At 46.9% G+C, this 16,521-nt stretch overlaps 1 protein-coding gene across 2 annotated transcripts in view; it reads left to right on the forward strand.

Moving 5' to 3' along the window:
- Nucleotides 1–4,570: 4,570 nt before the first annotated feature.
- The window catches only part of FBXO41 (F-box protein 41), a 73,187-nt gene continuing 61,236 nt past the window's right edge, over nt 4,571–16,521 (forward strand). For both annotated transcript variants that reach the window (XR_014538428.1, XM_083571231.1), the window contains exon 1: nt 4,571–5,161. The gene's annotated coding sequence lies outside the window, so the exon portion shown is untranslated. The remainder of the gene's footprint in view (nt 5,162–16,521) is intronic.

Genomic DNA, 16,521 nt, shown 5'->3' on the forward strand with positions numbered 1-16,521 from the left:
TTTATCATACCATAAATATGCATGCCATCCAAACGCATTATTAAAACCTTCCAAATCCAAGACATCCGTATCTTCAAGAAGTAACCAATCTTTTAACCAGCAGAAAGCTGCAGCTTCATAATACAACTTTAAATCTGGCAGGGCAAAGCCCCCTCTTTCTTTCGCATCTGTTAATATTTTAAATTTGATTCTGGGCTTTTTGCCCTGCCAGACAAATTTAGAAATATCTTTCTGCCACTTCCGGAAGCACTCTGTCTTGTCTACAATCTGCAGTGTCTGAAACAAAAATAACATTTTTGGCAATACATTCATCTTGATGGCAGCTATTCGGCCTAACAAAGAAAGTTTTAGTCTTGACCAACTATCCAAGTCTCTCTTAATCTCTGACCAACATTTTTCATAATTATCTTTAAATAAACTCAGATTTTTTGCTGTTATGTTTACCCCTAGGTATTTAACTTTTTTAACCACATTTAGTTCTGTCTCTTTCTGAAGCTGTTCCAACTCAATATCTGTCACGTTTTTCCCCAAAACTTTAGTTTTTTGCTTATTTAACTTAAATCCTGCCACTCGACCAAAATTTTGAATCAGTTGTAGTACTCTTTTCAAACTAGACTCCGGCTCCTGTAATGTCAGAACTAGGTCATCTGCAAAAGCTTTAAGTTTATATTGTTTCGCTCCGACCTGAATCCCTTCCACCAACCGGTCCCCCCTAATCATATTCAGGAGCACTTCCAGAACCGAAATAAACAGTAATGGGGAAATCGGGCAGCCTTGTCGTGTACCTTTTTCAATTTTAAACTCTTCTGTAACCACATTGTTAACTATCAGTTTAGCCTTTTGTTCTGAATATATTGCCTCAATCCCGTTCTCAAACCCCCGTCCCACTCCCATTTCTTTTAAATTCCCCTTCATAAATTTCCAAGATATGTTGTCAAAGGCTTTCTCCGCGTCTATAAAAATTAAAACTGCTTTAGTGTTTATGTTTGTTTGTAAAAGTTCCAATATGTCTATGATGTTCCTTGTGTTAGTAAACATATGTCTGCCCGGGAGAAAGCCTGCCTGGTCTTTATGGATTATCTCACTTAAAACTTTCTTAAATCTTCGTGCCAAAACATCTGCAAATATTTTGTAATCCACATTTAAAAGGGAGATGGGACGGTAATTCTTGAGTTGTGTCTTTTCAGTTTCTGACTTTGGAATCAATGTGATAAATGCTTCTTTCCACGATTCAGGCGCCTTCTTCCCCTCCATTATTTCATTACTGACCTCCAACAAAGGTTGTATCAAATAATCCTTCAATGTCTTATAGTAGTTAGAGGTCAGTCCATCTGGCCCTGGTGATTTGCCCTGTTTCAGACTCAGGATGGCCTGTTCAATCTCTTGTCGTGTTATTTTGCCATTTAAAATTGTTCTATTTTCTTCTGACAGCTTTGCTAATCCATTTCTCTCCAAAAATTGTGTAATCTCTATTTCATCTTGTGGCCCTTGAGTATATAACTTTTTAAAATACCTCTGGAAGCACTTTCTAATCTCTCCCGGGTTCTGAATGTTCCTTCCTTCAACCTCTAAGTTTGTTACTGTATTTAATCTTTGTCTCCTTTTCAACTGCCAAGCTAGCAGTTTCCCACATTTATTTGCCGATTCAAAAGTTTTTTGTTTCATTGTTTTAATCTTCCATTCTATTTCCTGATTTATCAGCTTGGAATATTGCGCCTGATAAAGTTTAATTTCTCTCAGAATCGGTTGGGACTTCGGGTTAGATCTTAACTTCTTCTCCAACTCTTTGATACTTTCCAGAATTTTATCTTTCTTTTCATTTTGCAGTCTTTTCTTTAAGGAATTCTGTTGAATCAAGAACCCTCTCATCACAGCTTTACTTGCATCCCAGATAGTTCTTTTTTCCACCGTAGTGTTCAAATTAATCTCAAAATAGTCCTTTAAGGTTTTTTGGGCCTTCTTTACAATTCTTTGGTCTCTAAACAGGCCATCATTCATCTTCCATCTAAAGGAGCCGATTGGGATCAATGTCATATCCATTCTCAAGGCGTTATGGTCGGAGCATGTTTTGGGGCAGATTTCCACCTTCCTCACCTTAGGTGCCAGACTTCTAGTTATCCATATTTGGTCGATTCGTGTCCAAGTCAGTTGAGCTTCAGAAAAGAATGTTCCTTCTCTTCCCAGGGGGTTTCTAACTCTCCAGATGTCAACCCAGTCCATATTGTCAGTCATTTCAAAAAAGGTCTTAGGTAGTCTTCCCTCTTTAGTAATGTTCTGGTTCTGTGACTTATCCATATTTGTTGATACGACCCCGTTCATGTCCCCCATCATGATGACGTTGTTGTAATCCAGATAATCCAGCATGGTCTCGTGCAACTTCTTATAAAAATCCGATTTTCCTTCATTTGGAGCATAAATTCCTAATATCAAAATTTTTTCTCCTTGATACTGTACTTCTATTGCGAGGATTCTTCCACTTTCATCTTTAAAGAGAAATTTTGGTGAAAGGCTCTCTTTTGCATAGATCACTACACCTCTCTTTTTAACTGTATCCGATGATATAAATTCTTGACCAAGCCTTTTATTTATTAACACCTTTCTATGGAGCCTAATCACATGTGTTTCTTGTAAGCATATAATGTCCAATTGTTCCTTTTTTAAAATATGAAAAATTTTAGACCTTTTTTCGGGACTGTTACAGCCATTTATGTTCCAGCTCAAAAGCTGCAGAGACATCCTGGATAGGTCTGGTTATTCTTTCTGGGGTGGTACCTTGTTCTCCGGTCCTTGAGGATCCGAGGGGGCGGGCTCCCCTGGAAGTTCTGGCGCTGGCAATCCAAGTCCTTTGTGGAGGTCTTCTCCGTGTGCTCCCAAAAACTTGTCTCTATCTTCCACTGTTTTGATTTTGATCTTTCTCCCTCTGTAGGTAAAGGATAATCCTTGTGGAAACTCCCACCTGAAGATAATTGCGTTGCTTCTCAACAGTCTTGCCAATTCCGTGTAGTTAGATCTAAGGTCCAGCAACTGCTTAGGAATGTCCTTGTAGATTTCAATTCTCTTGCCCAAAATGTCTAGTGACTTTTCGTAGTGCAGGCCCAAAATCTTGTCCCTTTCCTCCTTTGATCTCAGTGTTATCAAACAATCTCTGGGCTTCTCTGTCCTTCTGACTCTGCCAAGCCTGAAAGCAGATACAATTTTAAAGTCTTTTTCCTCTAACTTCCAAAACTTGGCAAATTCCTTAGTTAGAAATTCAATAAAATTATCTTCTTCCACCTCTGGTATTGACCGTATCCTCAAGTTGGTCTCCCTGTTTCGCAGTTCTGTCATCAAAAAGTAAATCTGATGTTCTCCAACTTGTTTGCTGAGTGGTCTTACTTCTTTCTCAAGTTCTTCCAATCTTTGACTAGTATCTTCAGCCAGTTTACGATTTTCACCTACAGCCTCCTTTAATTCTCCAATAGACTGGGCATTCTGTGCAACTTGTCCAGTCAGCTTATTCAAGCTTTCTGTGTTCTGTTCAATTTTAGCTGTATGCAAATCAGAGTCAATGGATTTTTAGTACTGTGCTGTAATCCTTATATATTATCTTTTTTGATTTTCTATTACTATTATTTACTCATTTCTTACACCCACATACCACCCTTTCCTCCAAGGAGCTCAGAGCGGCGCGCGTGGTCCTCCCCTCCCCTCATTTAATCGCCGCAACAACCCTGCGAGGTAGTTTAAGCTGAGAGGCACCCTGGCGCTCTAACCGGTGCGCCATACTGCTGGGATTTATAAACCCCCCTACGGTTGGAGAGGGTCGTGCGGGGAACCGGGCTGCAGAATTAAGAACCTAAAAAGAGCCACGTAGGTGGATCGGGACAATGGCCAACCAGATGCCCAGTATGGGAAACCCGCCAGAAGGAGCCGAGAGCACAAGCGCCACTCTCTTCGCCCGCAGTTTCCAGCAACTGGTATTCAGAAGCAGAGCAGAACCATCGTTGCATCTTTTGAGGGGCGATTCCTCGGCTGCAAATCTGCAGCGCGGGTTGGCGCTCAGTTCTGCAGTCGGTGCAATGCACGCGCAAATATATCGAGTGTGCGCGTCGAGTGACCTTGCGCCTGGGTGTGCAAGCTGGCACACAAACACACACACGCCCCTTTCGCTCCGGGGAGGGAGAAAAGGGACGCAAAGGGGGTGTTTTGCAAAACGTGGAGAGGTTCGCGCTGGCCCTGGTGCTGTGCCGGCTGCCTCTCTGCCCTCCCCCCCCAAAAAAACATGGGCGCTTGGCACAGGGCAGAGACAGAAGGGCAACGGCCCCCCTGGCATCGCAGCCCCGCAGCCAGACGGCGCAGGAGGGGCTGCCATGGAGCAGAGAGGCCGCTTCACAGTGCACAGCCAGCTGGGGTTAGGGGTGGTTGTTGAGTGGAAGCGGGGAACCCGGGAGCCGTGCCAAACCCCCCTCCCTCCCTCCCCACCCGCCCTCAGCCTCTTGAGCAGCTGCAAACTCCTTCCTCCAGCCCAGAGAGACCCTTCCAGTTTGGCCTCCCGCATCTCCCCCTCCTCTTCCTCCTCCTCCTCGCCCCCCCCCCGCACCCATTTCCACTCCCCCTCTCTTTTCTCTGTGGCTCCCTTGGAAATGGAGGCACGGAGATTGCAGTCAGCTGATGGGTGCTGCTGAGCTCAGGAAAAGCGTCCCCTCCTCCTTCTCTCTCTCCATCTCACCGCCTTCTCGGCCTCCCCAGCCCCGACAAAGGGTGCTCGCTGTCGCTGGTCCCCCCACCCAAGGGGCGGTTGGGTCAGATTATCCTATTCCGCCTCCCCCCACCGCCACCTCCTTGGAATTGGAGAGAGGTTTTTGGTCTGGCGCGCCTTCTCTCTCTCTCTCTCTGCCTCCTTCTAAAGGCAGATAAGAGCTGCTACCGCCCTCTCTGGGAAGGAAAGGGATTTCTCCCTCTCTCTCTCCTTTTCAGGACCCAGAACACAGGTATGGACTAAGCAGGAGAGACTGTGCGTCCCCGAGCTCCGTCTCCTCATCCAGGCGCCGCGTGCGAGGAGGGCAGCCAGGACACCTGGGCAGGTGTGCAGCCTCCGCAGACCATCTCCTGAGCCCGCTGCCATCACCTGCTCGCTCCAGGACCTGTGAAAACGGGGAGATCAGGCAGGCCAGCCCTGAAGGTAAGGCTCCCTTGCTGTCTCCCCACGGGCATGCTGTCGGGCTGATGTGCAAAATTCTCTGGGTTGGGAAAAAGCGAAGAGCGAGAAAGGATGCCTTGCACAACGGCGCACGTCTCCTCTCAATGTGGGTGGGTGTTTTTTATTTTCTCCCCCATCAAGGAGCCTGTAAAATGAACAATTTTTCCAACGCTCGGGTCTCTGTGCCAGCCAGGTGTAGGGTTAAAAAAAACCACCCACCCCACACTGGGAGTAGGTTGGAAATGTCACGCCGTGGCCTTTGGAGGAGCAGGCAAAATAAGGAGGGGAGCGAATGTGTGGATCTCTGCTCCCCCATCCCCTGAAATCTTTCGCGTCTTTCCAGGCAGAATGGAAGGATGAAAAGCAAGGAGCAAATTCTAGAGGCGAGGATTGCAGGGGTTTTCTGTGTAGCTCTCCCCGCACAGACCATCCAATTAGCTGACAGTGACTCACAAAACAGAATTCAATACGGACTCCTTTAGTCTCTGCCGTAAGAGGTTCTATTATTCCAGTTTTCTTTTCTTCTCTCTCTCCCCCCCTTCCCCTCTATCTGATGTAGCTGGAGAAAAGAAAAGAGCCCCCCCCTCTGTCTCCCTCCCTCCCTCCCTCTTCTCCACTCTGCATGTGCAAATTTGCTATCGCAGTATCTCATAGTAACCGTTGCATGAAATCCAGATTGTCGGGAGTGTTATCCATAAGGCAGTTATGAATGCTCGGAGGTTGAGATCTTGCTTTCTGGAGATGCGCCGCCTCAGTTGTAGCCGCCGTGGATGCGGGCCAGCAAGGGTTAACTGGAATGATGGCTGAGTATTAATATTGCAACTAGAGGGTTTGCGAACTACTCTGGGATCTGTAATGAGCCAGGCGAGAGAGTTTAAGAAGAGCCCTGTGGTTAAGTATGTAAAAAAAAATATGGGCGATACGTTTTCATAAATATTGTGGAAGGTTTGCAGGGTCACAGAAACTCCCCCTGTGATCTCTTTTCTCAGGGAGATATTTAATGCAAAAACCGACCTTTGTCATATTTGCATTCTGGTGTGTGTGCGTGGACGGACAGGAGAACCAATATTCTGAAAGAAATTTGCTAAGGAAGAATAAACCTCCGTTTTCTAGGTAGAAAGGGCTGTAGCTTGCTGGCAGAGCGGCTGCTTTGAATGCAGAAGGGCTGGCACCGCCAGGTGAGGCTGGGCGACTCTCCTGCCTGAAACCTTGGAGATCGGCTGCCAGTCAGAGTGGACGGCTCTGAGCAAGGCAAACAAAGCAGATCCCCAGGTTCCTAGAGCTCACTATTTTGAATTGGAGAAGGCACCGTGCCATCTTTGATTTGTGCCAAGTGCTGTACAGTATGCAAAAGGGACATGGTCTTGCACACAGAGGCTTAGAGTTGAGCAAGTGCAAAGCCCATAGGAGGAATTCCTTTTGGCGGTTCTGCTTCCAGATTCCAAGCAGCGGATTTCTGTGGAAAGCCCAGCTCTGATTTCAGCATCAATGCTCTCAAATCCCATCTCAGTCGTAGTTGCACTGCATCACGGGTTTCCTTGTTTAAGGGGCTGCAGAAACCATCAAAGGGGAAATGTGTGTTTTCAGTCATGGGAAGGAATGTCACTGGGCTCTAAAACACGAGGGAAACATTAGGAAACATTAAGGAAAATCTGGGTGAGGAATTCGTCCTTTTTGGGTGGCAATTTTGCTCATTTCAAAGAAAGTGGTTTGGTGCAAAAAGAGTGAGGTGTCGGGAGAAAGAATGGGAAGTTGCCAAATGATGCTCATTCATGTAAGCAAGTCTCTTAGGCAGAGTCACTGAATATGTGGTCCATTCTGCAATGCCCACAGGATTTTCGTGCTAGAGTTTTGAAGGGATAGAATCAGGGTCTGGGGTTTTTAAAACCTTATTTCAAAGGAAGGCATTAATGTTCAAGGTATGTCATTGCTGCGCCCATGTTACAGATGAGGAACTGAGGCTGAGTGATAACATGCCCAAGTTGGCTGCTCAGCATCTGAGCCAGAATCCTCTCCTTGAAGCCCCTCCAATTGCTCATTTCAAAGCAAAAGCATTTCATACGGTATGCGATTGGGCAAACAATTGCTGTTAGGGCCTTCTTGGTAGTTGTGCCTGCCCCGTGGAATGCCCTCCCACCAGATGTCAAAGAGATAAGCAACTTTCAGAAGAAATCTGAAGGCAGCCCTGCGTAGGGAAGCTCTTAATGTTTTGATGTTTTGTTTTATATTCTGTTGGAAGCCAGGCTAGGGTAACCCAGCCAGATGGGTGGGATACAAGTAATAAATTGTTGTTGCTGTTGGTTTGGAGGGGGGGACCTCAGATAACAAATCTGTGATTGCTGGAGGCAAAATGGAAATCTGGACCATTTTGGAATCATAGAATTGTAGAAAGGGAAGGGGCTCTCCAGGTGTCATCTAGTCCAACCCCCTGCAATGCAGGAACCACAGCTAACAAACCCCAGACAGATGGCCATGCAACCCCTGTCTAAAAAGCTCTAATGAAGGGAAGTCCAGCCCTCCACTTTCCGAGGTAGTTCCAACAGCTTTTAGCATCAGAAATTTCTTCCTAATATATAGCTGGAATCTCCTTCCTTGTCATTTGAAGCCATTGGTTCGAGTCCTACCACTCCAGAGCAGGAGAAAACAAGCTTGCTCCATCTTCCGCGGGACAACCCTTCAGATATTTGGAGACAGCTATCCTATCATCACAACAAATACATGGGGTGCAGGTGGCGCTGTGGGTTAAACCACAGAGCCTAGGGCTTGCCAATCAGGAGGTTGGCGGTTCGAATCCCCGCGACGGGATGAGCTCCCGTTGCTCGGTCCCTGCTCCTGCCCACCTAGCAGTTCGGAAGCACGTCAAAGTGCAAGTAGATAAATAGGTACCACTCTAGCGGGAAGATAAATGGTGTTTCCGTGCGCTGCATTGGTTCGCCAGAAGCGGCTTAGTCATGCTGGCCACATGACCCGGAAGCTGTACGCCGGCTCCCTTGGCCAATAAAGCGAGATGAGCGCCGCAACCCCAGAGTCGGTCACGACTGGACCTAATGGTCAGGGGTCCCTTTACCTTTACCTTTATCCTATCATCTCTCTGTCTTCTCTTCTCCAAGCTAAATGTTCCACTTTGGACACTCGTCTGCAGACTTCAGAATGTGGTGCACCAGTCAAATTCTGCATCTCTGCCAGGTGTCACTTACCGGAAGGTCCCTGGGTTAAGCGGTTTTTGTGGCATCCCAGGAAGCTGGTTCAAGTTGGTTTCCCTTCCATCTGGTTTCAGCTATTGAAAAGAGACTGTAACCCCTTTCGGACAGGGACTGTGTTGTATTTTGCTTGCTCTTCTGATCAAGGGGCAGTAGCTACATAGCGTACAGTGGTACCTCGGGTTACAGACGCTTCAGGTTACAGACTCCGCTAACCCAGAAATAGTGCCTCGGGTTAAGAACTTTGCTTCAGGATGAGAACAGAAATCGTGCTCCAGTGGTACGGCAGCAGCAGCAGGCCTTATTAGCTAAAGTGGTACCTTGGATTAAGAACAGTTTCAGGTTAAGTACCGACCTCCGGAACGAATTAAGTACTTAACCCGAGGTACCACTGTCTTATGCTATGTCATCACATTTTGGGGAACCTAGGAGTGTGTATGTGTCTCTGACACTTTGTCACACTTCCCTGCATTTCGCACATTGAATGAGAAGGTGTCTTGTCACAAGTTGTGCTCCATCGCATCCGATTCAAGTTCACTTTCTTTCTTCCTTTTTGCATTACTGGGGCAGGAGGTTGGTAGCGAAATCGCACCTTTTCATACTAACCTCTGGGGCTTGTAGTCCCAGGTGGCATTGGGTGAGAGTCTGCCCTAGGTTTGTGCATTTGACTGTTACCAAGCAATACTTGCGGGTCATTCCAACTTGCTGAAGTTATCTTGCCCCCTCCCCAGAAAACGTTTTGAAAAAAGGGGGCTTGGGAATGATATCTGCAGGGAGCAGCAATGAGAGTAGACATTCTAGGAAAGAAGAACTAGATGCAGAAATATATGATGGGGGTCACACGGCTTACTAGCAGAACATGTGAAAATGACCTAGATCAGGGGTCCCCAAACTAAGGCCCACGGGCCGGATAAAGCCCGAGGGACTCGTTTATCCAGCCCACGCCAACCCCTGCCGCCCACTGCCACCGCCCGCTGTGCTGTGCGGCTGCCCACTTGCGGGTCAGAGGAGCACCGGAAATAGCTTGTGCGCATGTGCAAGCGTTATTTGCGCCTGTGCAAGTGTTATTTCCGGTGCACATCCGGGTCAGAGGAGGCCCGTGCACAAGCTATTTCCGGTGCTCCCCCGACCCGGAAGTGCGCCGGAAATAGCGTGTTTGCATGCGTATGGGCATGCGCTCCCCCACTCTCTGGCCCGCTGCATGATCGGCGCTGGAGACACTGGCCCAAGGCGCAGTAAATTTGCTGACACCTGATCTGGAGGTCTCAGGGGACCACAGGCTTAAAATGAGTCGACAGTGTGATGCAGCAGCAAAAAAACCTAATGATGTTCTAGGCTGCATCAACAGAAGTCTAGTGTCCAGATCAAGGGAAAGAAGAGTCCCACTCTATTCTGCCTTGGTCAGGCCACATCTGGAGTGCTGTATCCAGTTCTGGGCACCACAACTTAAGGATGTTGATACTGTATGCTGGAACGTGTGCAGAGGAGGGCAACCAAAATGATCAAGGGTCTGGAAACGAAGCCTTATGAGGAGTGGTTGAAGGAGCTGGGTATGTTTAGCCTGGAGAAGAGGAGACAGAGAGGAGAGATGAGAGCCATCTTCAAATATCTCCAGGGCTGTCACATGGAAGAGGGAGCAAGTTTGTTTTCTCCTGCTCCGGAGGGTAGGACTCGAACCCATGGCTTCAAGTTACAAGGAAGGAGATTCTGATTAAACACCAGGGAAACTTTCTGACTGTAAGAGTTGTTGAAAGCTGCCCGGGGTGGCTGGGGAAACCCAGCCAGATGGGTGGAGTAGAAATAATAAATTGTTGTTGTTGTTGTTGAGGGTGGAAAGGTCTCCTTCGGTGGGAGGTGGAGTCTCCTTCCTGGAAGGTTTTTAAGCAGAGGTTAGATGGCCCTCTGCCATGGATGCTTGAGCTGAGTTTCCTGCCTTGCAGGGGGTTGGACTAGATGACCCTCAGGGTCCCTTACAACTCTACAATTCTATGCCAAGGCAGACCTTCCTCCTCTTTCTTATCTTGCACAGTAAGTGTTGCTGGCTAAAACTCTCTCGCTGGTGCCCAGAAGGAATTGTTTTCTCTGACCGAGAACCACTGGGCCCATTATTCCAGCGGGTGCAGAATGCTGCAGCAAGGCTCCTCACGGGGTCCCTGCCATGGGAGCATATTCACCCAGTGCTTTACCAGTTGCACTGGCTGCCAGTGGAGTATCAGGTCAGGTTCAAGGTGCTGGTTTTGACCTTTAAAGCCCTTTGTGGCTTAGGGCCCTCGTATCTATGGGACTGCCTCTCCTGGTCTGCCCCGCAGAGGAGCTTAAGGTCCATGAGCAACCATAGTTTAGAGGTCCCGGGCCCTAAGTCAGACTATCCTCCACCAGGGCCAGGGCCTTCTCAGTGATGGCTCCGACCTGGTGGAATGCTCTGTCCCATGAGACCAGGGCCCTGCAGGATTTAACCTCCTTCCGCAGGGCCTGTAAGACAGAGCTATTCCGCCTGGCTTTCAACTTCAACTTAGCCTGATCTTTTATTCCCCTTCCTTCCCTTTTTATGAAGATTACCCGCTCTGGGATCCCACAGCTAATTCTCCCCTGGTCTCCCCGCTGGCCCAAATAGGACTCATTTAGCCAGCTAGCCCTGGTGATCATCTAATGTTTATTGGATGGATTTTCCCCCTAAATTGATTTTTGAATTCTGAATTTATTGTTATTCACATTTTATAATGTATTTCATGCTGTTTTCTGTTGCATCAATTAAGTGTTTTAAATTTGTTGTTAGCCACCCTGAGCCCGGTTTTTGAACTGGGAAGGGTGGGGTATAAATAAAATTATTCTTCTTCTTCTTCTTCTTCTTCTTCTTCTTCTTCTTCTTCTTCTTCTTCTTCTTCTTCTTCTTCTAAAGCAAACACAAGACAAACGTCCATCAGGGCTTCATAAAAGAGAAAGCTCTCCACATATTTGCAAAGATCTTTCAACATTTCAAATGAGCATGCTGGCATCAAACATGCCAGCAGCATTGAAAAATCAGCCGTCAGATCACAAATACGTGAATGTAGGGCACACTCGGCATGCAAATAAACATTTATGAAGTCTCCGTATATTAATTCAGACTAATTGCTCCATACAACCAGGGTTTCTCTCTCGTAGACATACACTGAAGCTCAATGCCGGAAGATTCAGGGCAGAGGAAGGAAAGTCCTTCACACCGTGCATAGTTAGACTATGGAACTCCCTGCCACAAGGGGCAATGATGGCTTTAAAAGAGGATTAGATGAATTTATGGGAGAGGAGAGGGCTCTCAGAGGCTACTAGACACAATGGCTCAGCTCTGCCTCCACAGTCGGGGCCAGCAATGCTTCTGAATACCAGCTGCAGGAAACCGCAGGAGGGCAGAACTGCTCCTGTGTTCGAATCCTGCTTGCAGGTTTCCCACAGGCATCTGGTTGGCGACTGCGAGGTCAGGTTGCTGGACTAGATGGGCCATGACCCTGATCCAGCAGGTTGGCATTACGTTTTTATGCTCCGGCTGACGGTGAGGTCTTTCCACAGCTCTGCTTCCACAGCCAGGGCCTTTTCAGTACTGGCCCCGACTTGGTGGAACACTCTGTCACAAAAGACTAGGGCCCTGTAGGACTTGTCATCTTTCCGCAGGGCATGCAAGACAGAGCTGGTCTGCCTGGCCTTTGGTTTGAACTCCGTCTGACCCTTATGGTTCCCACCCCTTATGGATTTGACTTTTAAAATGAGGCTGCATTTTAAATTGCATTTTAACCTGTATTTTAAATTGGTTTTTTTCTTTTTCTTTTTTTTTTCTTTATTATGTTTTTACTGAAATTTTATTGATGTTAGCTGCCCTGAGCCCAGCTTTGGCTGGGGAGGGTGGGGTATAAATAAATTTATTATTATTATTATTATTATTATTATTATTATTATTATTATTACTATTATATGACCATCCTGTTAGCCGGAGGTTCGAATGACCTCGCTCAGGACTAGCTGCATGCAAAGCCCACGCTCTACCACTGAGAGCTACAGCCCCTCCCCTACTTTAATTTTAGCTCCATTGACTGCAATGAGAAAAATTGCATGACAGATGCTGCCACTCTCACTGCAACCAATGGGACTGATGGTCAGACTCGGCATGGTTTGCAGCGATGACCCAGTGCCTGCCTAATAATAATAATAATAATAATAATAATAATAATAATAATAATAATTGTATTTATACCCCACCCTTCCCAGTTCAAAAACCAGGCTCAGGGCAGCTAGCAACAAATTTAAAGCACTTATGTAATTGTAAAAGCAGCATAAAACACAGTATAAAAACATGAATAACAATAAAATTCAAAAATCAGTTTAGGGGAAATAAGCATTAGATAATCCCCAGGGCTAGCTGGCTGAATTGGTCTTGCTTGGGCCAGCGAGGAGGCCAGGGGAGAATTAGCTGTGGGGTCTCAGAGCGGATAATCTCCATAAAAGGGGAGGGGGAGGGAAGAGAAGGGAAATAAAAGAGAAGGCTGAAATCAAATTAAAGGTCAAGTGGAATAGCTCTGTCTTACAGGCCCGATGGAAGGAGGTTAAGTCCTGCAGGGCCCTGGTCTCATGGGACAGAGCATTCCACCAGGTCGGAGCCATCACTGAAAAGGCCCTGGCCCTGGTGGAGGATAATCTGACTTCCTTAGGGCCCGGGACCTCTAAACTATGGTTATTCATGGACATTAAGGTCCTCTGCGGGGCAGACCAGGAGAGGCGGTCCTGTAGGGCTTTAAAGGCCAAGACCAGCAGGAGATCCCCAAACCCATTCGGACCCCAATTTCCCCAGCAAAAAGGAACAAGTAGCAGAAGAGACCCTTCTCTGCTAGAAGCCCCTTTAGAAAACTACCGGTCAGAACGGAGAATTAATTTCTATCCAATCTTTTCCTCCAAGGAGGTCAAGGCAGCATACATGGTTCTCCAGTCCTCACACAACAACCCTGTGAGGTAGGTTAGGCTGAGAGGTCACCCAGAGAGCTTTGAGATCTCTCAGGTCCTGATTCATGCAGGAATCACAGAACTGCAGAGCTGGAAGGGACCCCGAGGGTCATGTAGACCAACCCCCAGGGATGCAATAATCTCAACTGGATGTTACATGACAGGTGGCCGCCCAAACTCTGCTTGTCTAGGGGTTGGACTAGATGACCCTAGGGTCCCTTCCAACTCTACAATTCGATGATTCTATGAATAATCAAGGCAGACTCTTGTTTCCTTGCCAGGGAGCAAAATCCCAGGTTTTTCCCCCACCTTCCGCTTTCTTGTCTCTATGTGCCGTTCACAGCCATTTCCATGACAACCCTTTTCACCTGTCGTCTTCTTCCAGGCATAATAATTTAGCGCTTCCTCCGTACCCGTGGGCAATTGGGTCCCCATCGCTCAGGACCGGGGTGCATGCAGCAGGTCGGGTGTGTGATTTCCTAGAACAGGATGCTGCCCCCCCTCCGGTCGCTGCTGAACTACAACTCCCACCAGAACCACACCAGGCATGGGAGCTTCAGTCCAAGTATGATGACCGGGGTGGGGCACCATGTTGGCTACCCCTGCCTTAGAATCTCCAGGAGGCCTGAGATCTTGGATGTTTATGAGTTCTAGAGCAGAGAAACCTTCTCCAATCTGGTGCCGGACAGATGACCGGCCAATGTCTGACCAACACCAGATTGGGGGAAGCTACAGTAGACAAACCCTGGTTGTATGGAGCAATTACTCTGAATTAATATACGGAGTCCTGGTTTCTGATCCATAATTGGACAGTCCTGGTTTCTGATCCATAATTGACTTCTGTCTTCTGCTCAATGATTGAAACTAAGACCTTCACGTCGAATCTGACTATGGACTAACATGAACTTATTTCTACTCATAAATTCTTATCTCTAATTCTGTAACTAATTATTGTGTTATACATATCCTCATGAGTTTGAGTTTGTAATCTCTGTTAGAGTTTGTAATCTCTATTTGAGTTTGTAACCCTTGTCAGAATACACACTTTTGAATGGATTAGTTTTTGTTACAATTGACTATTGACTTGTGAGTAGGAACCACTCCCACTACTGAAACTTACATTGGCCTGAGTTCTTGGTGTGCTTTCTTCTTGGTATATTTAATAACAAGAACTCCAACTTATTTAAAGTCAGTTTAGAGTACCATTGAATTGTCGAGTTGAAATGGATCCCCGCGAGGATCATCTAGGGTAGCCTTTCTCAACCTGTGGGTCCCCAGATGTTGTTGGACTACAACTCCCATCACCCCTAGCTAGCAAGGCCAGAGCTCAGGGATGATGGGAGTTGTAGTCCAACAACATCTGGGGACCCACAGGTTGAGATCCACTGATCTAGGGCGACACCCACAGTGCAGGAATCACAGCTAAAGATTCCTTGGCAGATGCCCATCTAGCGAACGGGTGTCCATCACACAAGCACAGACTTTGATCACCTTTCATAATATGGCAACCCTTTATAAGGCGAAAATTTGGCATCCCCAAATCAATCTTCTCTATTATGGGTCTTCTCAGTTTTGTGCTTGGAACTGCACACATTGGCCTCAATTCAGCACTGCACCATCTTCCGAGGCTCTTACCTTCCCAAAGTCCTACCTGATGTTGAGTCAAAATCTCCTTCCTTGTTATTTGAATCCAGTGCTTTTCCCCCCCTTAAAAAATGTTTTGGGGTACTCTAATTTTGACTCAAGAAAATCACCATTTTATAGTTCAAATCGGGGAAAATAAATACAGTAAATGGACAAAAGTACAAAGAACATGCATTACCTCGTATTACACAGCTGACAGTGACACCTTGCCCCGGGTGTCACAACTCCTTTGTTCACCCCATAGTGTGTATGTAGGTTTGTTGCACAAACGCTCCCCGTGCTCTTCCCGGGACTGGAAAGGGACCGGTTTAAACCTCCGGTTTGCTAGTAAACCTGAATTACTGCGTCGCGAAATGATGCACGTCTAAAAAGCCCGTCACCAACATGAAAAGTTTGGAAAGCTCTGACCCAAACCAGTGGTTCTCAGAGGGTGTGGTGGGGCAGGAGAGGGCGGCAACTGTGGTGAGGAGATTCAAGGACAATCAAAGAAACATTTAAACATTTCAGTGCAGCGTAGTATAGCATCTAAATTTTTATTATTTGCGGAATATGGATCAATACCTTTTCAAAATGAGAGCGAGAGCCTCCAGTGATACCAAGGCCAATCCTAGCTGCGTTTTCTGATGTATTTCTTATCGGTAGAAAATTCAGTGTGGTGCAAGGAAATTTTCATTCTGAAAGCTTTATACCTACAGAACACACCTCTGTCCTCCAGGTAAGCCAGAGGCACTTCTGCATTTTGTGGTTTTTTTCCAGCCAGGACAGGAAGAGGGCCTGGGGCAGGGACAGTGTTGGCTGTGATAGCCCCAAGGGCCCGGTAGATGGGTCTGGGGGTGGGGACACAGTTTGTCCACAGGCCTGAGTTCGTCGACCCAATATAATAGAAAAACAGCCCAGGGAATCCATAGTTTGGATGTTAACAGATCATTACTATTCCTTGATGAGTTCCCTTGCTGGAGAAGCCCATCTTCCCTGCTCGTGTTTTAGCTTGGAGACCAGTTAAAGGTTTGTCTGCAGAAGGCCTTTGGGGTTTGTGGTCTAAGAAGTAGCTCCCAGGCTGCGTTTTGAACGCAGAAATGCACATTAGCGAAACTAATGGTTGCTGCAAATGGGAAGAAGTGAAGGATTTCGAGCTCTTTGGGTTTTTTTGGAAGGCTCTGCATGGTGATTAGCAGCCATAAGGACTGATTCTGCCCCAATCCTACACACCTTTCCCTCTCCAATAAGTGGAGATACTCCTCCGTAATACTAAAATGAATACACATCCCTACCTTGGGGAAAAGGCAATTGGTGGGGGAAGGCTCGATAGAGGTGTGTAAAATGGTGCACGATGTAGAGGAGGTGGAGGAACAAAAAAATTTCTCCCCCATAGAATTGTAGAGTTGGAAGGGACCCCAGTGGTCATGTAACTCAACCCCTGGCAATGCAGGAATCTCAGCTAAAGCATCCATGACAGACGGCCATCTAACCTCTGCTTAAAAACAGAGTTTTTAATCATAGTTTAGAGGTCCCGGGCCCTAAGGAAGTCAG

Source organism: Podarcis filfolensis (assembly GCF_964270895.1).
Source record: "Podarcis filfolensis genome assembly, chromosome: 9".
Taxonomy (NCBI): Eukaryota; Metazoa; Chordata; class Lepidosauria; order Squamata; family Lacertidae; genus Podarcis; species Podarcis filfolensis.